Source organism: Marmota flaviventris, chromosome 13, assembly GCF_047511675.1.
Source record: "Marmota flaviventris isolate mMarFla1 chromosome 13, mMarFla1.hap1, whole genome shotgun sequence".
In the NCBI taxonomy this organism is placed as follows: Eukaryota; Metazoa; Chordata; class Mammalia; order Rodentia; family Sciuridae; genus Marmota; species Marmota flaviventris.
In genome coordinates this window covers 56,712,236-56,718,267 of record NC_092510.1, presented here as the reverse complement: position 1 = coordinate 56,718,267, position 6,032 = coordinate 56,712,236, and positions in this window count along the sequence as shown.

The window sequence follows — 6,032 nt, the reverse complement described above, 5'->3', positions numbered from 1 at the left end:
TGGAAATGTATCCCTGGGTTCAATCCCCAGTACCAAACAACAACAACAAATTAGGAAAATATCATTTCATAATTCTAATGAAATAATGGATCTGGACAATCATCACTGGTGAATATTATGACCATTATGTAAAACATCAATGAAAAACTTGTTCATGGAGAATTTGTCATAATGTACTAACCAATCTTTGCATCACTAAACTTAGGACAACCCAAAATGACATGTATTCTGATGTAATACAAGAATTCAAGATCACACATACAGTATCTTGTAAAAAGATCAAAATAAAAATGAGCCTGATTCTAATCAAGGCTCTCACTGTAAGCACTTGTATACATGAAATAAGAAGGAAAGAGAAAAAAAAATCAAATGATATCATGAAGCAGATATCAGCTAGATTTAAAATGTAGGATATTATATAAGACAAATGACCCTGTTCATTTATCATATATAAATAGCAGGAAGAGGAGGGAAGTGTGTAGTGTGTTGACCTTGTTTGGGTTCTAATGTGAACTATTATAAAAGATATCCTTGAGACAATCAATAAATTTGAACACAAACCTAGTCAATTCTCTTAGGCTCAAAAAAGGGTCTTTGGCTATTTTTTTAAAGCTTTACCACACAGAAGGGTTTACAAATAAAATACTCTGATGCCTTCAATTGGCTTGAAATGCTCATTGAGAGAGGGAGAGAGGGCAATAAAGAGAGAGAGAGAGAGAAGAAACTGGAAGAAATAGATGAAACAAAGCTGGGAAAATATCAATAATTTTCTGAAACTGGGTAAAAAGCACATAAATATTTATTATAATATCATCTCTACCTTTATATTGAGGTAAAATATTCCATAATAAAAACCTTTTCAAAATACTGGCATAAAAATTTTTAAATGTTTTTGTTTGAAATTTTTGCTGAAACCACAGAGTATGTTTTCAGACAATTATGAAGTCTAAGGCATAAAATTCCTTGAAGTTCCTTAAAACTATTTTAAAAATACTTTTCAGAAAGTTTGTACCAGTTTATAGCCCCATGAATATGTATGTGTCAATTTCACCAAAGCATCACCAAAATTGAATATATATTTTGAAATATTCATCCTATTTGTTAAAGTATTTCTTGTATTAGTTAGTATTTTCCTTACAAATTTGATTGAAATATTTCAATTAAATTGTCCATTTTAGGGTCTGGTGATATAGCTAAGCTGGTAGAGTGCTTGCCTCACATGCACAAGGCCCTAGGTTCAATTCCCAGCATTGTCAAAAAGTAAAAAATAAAAATAAAATTGTCCATTTCTATTTCTTCTTCATTGAATTCTCTAATTATATTCTTAATCCATTTCTGATTGCAGTCTTAGTGATTGTTTTTTGTTTTGGTTTGGTTTTTGTCTTCAGTTTTTTATACTAAAAATAACAACCTTCCTTTATCTGATGCCAAATATTTTCTCATGTTTGTTCATTTTTTATTTTTTTAGCATGCTATGGATGTTTAAAAGTAAACTTTTAATATAATTATGTGTCTATAGCTGTATCTATTCTTTCTTTCATTGCTTCTCTTTTTAAAACGTCCACTCTCTCCCAAGTTGAAGTATTTATTCACGTTCTTAATTTTTTTAATGACTTACTTTTTATTTTCACATTTCAATCCATCTGAAATTCATTCTGATATGTGGCCTATGGTGTCAGATGGAATCCGACTTTATTATTTTAGAACACCAGAACAATATATATATATTTTTTTCTTTTTCCTCCAGATCTAAAATACCACCTTGGAAGAAGTGGGCCCAGAGGGGTCCTTTGAGGGCTCCATGATGTTTTGAGTACCCACCTTTTAGTTGAAGAAACTATGGTTTGGTAAATAGCCCCCCAATAAGGCTAAATAGGTTTTAAAAATGGAATCTAATAAGTTAAAATGCAAGCTGAAAGAATTAAAAAGAGATCTCTCTCTTTATCCAAGTCTCTGCTCTTTGTCCCTGTCTCTACCTCTCAGGGCACCTCCACAGTGAATTTTCATCTACCCTTGCAACACACCAGGCTGGGCATGAAGCCAGCCTTAGTTAAATAAACACAATTGAAGTTGCCAGGTCAGGCGCCCCCACTGGTTCCCCAGCCGGAAGCCTCGGCCTCCCCTCTTCCAGAAGATGCAAGGGTTTCTGTGACTCATGCAAGAGTCACAGAATTTGCCTCTTTCTTTCCAGAAACATTAGTGAGGCCATGGTGCACATCTGTGGTAACTGTTGCCCAATTTGCCATGCATGTCTGGAAGTTTCTGCTCCGCAGTAACTGGGCAATCCTCTAGATCTGCATGCCTATTTTATTCTACTATAGACACTGTTGTACAAATTTCAAGGCCCCTTTTTGGCTCTATCTGAAGTTAAGGAGAGGTGGGTATTTTGGAGAGGAACCAATATTTATAAAGTACTTAGGATGCACCAGCTATGTGCAAGTTGTTTTGCACATGGCTCTTACCCAAGTCTTCATGCTGATGCTAGAAGGAAGTGTTCCTAACATAATTTTGCAGAGCAGGTTACAGAGCTCACAAAAGACGAATAACTTGTTCAAGGTTCCATAATTGCTGAGGGGTTGTGACAAGATTTGTGTGTAGAATAGGCTGGTGCCAAATGAAGTGTGTGGTCTTTCTGGTATACCTTGCTAAGTAGGGTTTCAATCAGCTGGTCCTGCCTCTGCCAGGTCAAGGGAGGTGACATATGTCTTTGTCTTTTCCTTCTTATTTTCTACCCTCAAGCCTGTAGATCTGCTATCAAAATCTGCATTCATTTGGACACTGACATGGTCTGGTTTTAGGGGATAAGGAACTGGGACAGTGTGGGAGGGGCAGTTAGAACAGAGTTCTTGCCTCTGTTGCTCACTGAGCCATCTTCTAGGTGTCCTTTTCAGTCTCTAAGCTTTAATCTCTGTACCTATAAAATGTGCATAACTTAGTGGTTAAGCACACAGGCATGGTCCAACTCCAGCTCTACTGCTCACTGGTCATGGGACCAGGGACAAATTGCTTGAACTTTCTGTACTTTGGTTTCTCATCTCTAAACTAGAGATCATAAAAAGAAAAAAAAAAAAGTTAAACTAGAATAGGAGATGTATAAAACAAGGAGAGGGCAAGAGTCTATGACTGAATGAATAATAGATTCATTTCAGCATACATTGTCTATATCATTCAATAATTAATATTTATACAGAAGCCATGTGCTCTAGGAGGAAGAGCAAAGATTCGGAAGTCAGTATACCAAGATTCAAAATCTAGTTGTATTCACTTAATGGCTGTTTATTCTTGGACAAAGCACATAACTTCTCTGATTCTGCCACCTCCATTACAAAATGAAGATAATAATACCTATTTCATCAAGTTTTTATAAGGTACAAATATAGGTGAGAGGTAGCTGATAAGTCCTCATAAGGTATAAAACAGTGAATTGTCATTTTCTAAACAGAAATTTTGATAATGGTCATGATATGGGGGCTAAGGGAGCATTAAACTATTAATAACTTCACTGGCAAGACTCTGGAGATGTTTGCTGTGTCTTTTCCCATGATTTATGCAATAAAGATGTTCACTTTTAGGGCAAATATGATGCCAGCTATGATAAAAGGAGTTCAAAACACACAAAAGATCTTTGAGCTTGTGGGTGGGAGCTGTTCATCATTAATGGAATTACAATGTTTTTGCAATCAATTCTATGTGGCCAATTTGACTGAAACTTGGGACAGACTAAAATCTAACTTTACTATTTTGTAACTTTGCTCACAGTCAGCTTGGATTCATCTGAATAATGAGAAATTGCGCACAGAAAGGACAAAATCCTCACCATAATAACAAGCCAAAAAGGCAGATATTGTGGTAGAGGGCTCCCATAGCATGTGCAAGGCACTAGGTTCGATCCTCAGCACCACATAAAAATAAAGGCTAACAAAAAAAAAAAAAAGATGCAGTCATTGCCTTTAAAAAAAAAAAAAGTACTTTCAACAAGCAAACTTTGAATAAATGCTGTTGATTCCAAGAAATCTGCGCTCCTGGGCAGATGTTGTCAGAAACTGTGCTCTTGTACCTTAAAAAGATAAAAGAAGCACACAGTAGGGCAGCAAGGAAGAATGAAACACAGCAGGGACCACAGCAATAGTGGTAATTTGAAGTGCCTGCCCTTCCTCCTCTGCTTTAACAACTTCCCCCGCTGCCTACAGCTCAGCGCCTGCTCCCCTGTGACCATCAATCCTCAATTCGGCCACACTGGCCTCTCCCCTCTTCGTTCTGACCTGGCCACTGACTCCTCACCAGCTTCCCTAGCATCTGTGGTCTCCCTTGGTGTGCCTGGCTTCATCCTCATGTCGACAAGTGGCACACAGCACCTGGCACGTGACTAGGAGCACACTCTCCATAAACATTTGATGAACAGAACTGAATTTCAAATGAATTGCAGGAAAAAAAAAAATGCTACTAAAAAGCTAAAGTGAAAGATGCCAATCTCTCAAAGAGACCTTGCAGCCTCAGGCAGTAAACGATTTGGAGCCTGAGTTCTAGTGGAGCACCATTCCCTAACCCACTTGGGTTTTTTCTCAGATCAGAGAGAGGAAGTTTCAGAAAAAAAAGAACATGTGCTACAATAAAGCAGATACAAATAATTTATAATCTAGTTTGACTTCTTTAGCTTTTAGTCACAAGATCTCCAGAGGAGTTTATTACTCTTAAAATGAGAGCAATTGAAAGGATGAATTGTGTAACATGTATATTATTTATGTGTAAGCTATCATAAAGAAACTGAATCTATATACCATCCCAAATGTAAATTGACTTTATTCAGTGTATTCCCCACTGATCTAACTGTAAGAATGAATTAAACAAAACACTGGTATGTGTACCCTCTTCAAAAGACACTAAGAACAAACCAGAATCCCAAACTGACCACAATCCAAATAAATAAATCCAAACTTTTTTTCATGTACTTAAGTCTTGAAATTAGACGGTAGCTATATTTCACTATATGCTACTTAGTTATATTTTCTTCTTATCTCAAATTTCTAAGTGCTTAGCATGTGATAAGCATAACTAGGCATGATTTGTCCATTAAGTTTCTCATTTAAACCACATAACTCTGGGAAGTTGATAACAACACATCAAATTCACCATAGAAAACAAGGTTGAAAGAAGTCAAGCAGCTTAATTGAAATTTTAGCTTAGTCCTCTAAGACTGCTCCATCACTTGGCCTACCTTACCTAACTTTCTTGCTCAGTTCAGCTAATAGCACCAAAACATATGGAGAAATATCACTGTGTACTTGAACATATAAAACACAGTTTCTGGGGCAGGAGGAGAAGAAATTCAAAGCCAGCCTCAACAACTTAGTAAGATCCTGTCTCAAAAAGGGCTGGGGAATGTGACTCAGCCGTAAAGTGCCCCTGGGTTCAATCTTCAGTACCAAAATAAAATAAAATACAGTTTCCTCTCATATTTAAAATTGATCATTGGCTTTAAATAGAAAAAAAGAAGACTCAAAATTCAGCCATGCTCACCATCATGTGCAAGCAGAACGTAAATGCAAAAATTCCACAAAGCCAGAAGCCTGGACTCTGAAAATGGACAGAAGTCCTTAGGACTATTCCTAACTCTGCCTATATTTACTATCACCTCTCTGGTCCTCAGTTGCCTGCTCTATACAGTGGAAAGAGTAACTGCTCTCACAGAGCATTGACTCAAGGATCAACAGTCTAGTACATGCCCAGAATATAGTAGCTGATAGGGTGAATTCTTACCTTTTCATGAGCTAGTTATCTGATTGGCAGATTAAAGATGGATCCAGTTAAAAACCCATTCACACACATTGTGTGAATATAGTTCATTAAACATGCGTCGTATAGGTGATGAGACTGTGCAGTAAAGAATCATGATTATTATTGCTTATTGAATTAATAGGCAGTGTTTTCACATATGTCTCCATCCCCACCAGCTGCAGTTCCCTCTGTCAGCCTTCCCCACTGCTCTGTTCCATGTGTTCTTGCCATCCCCCTCCCCAGTCCTGGTTAAGACC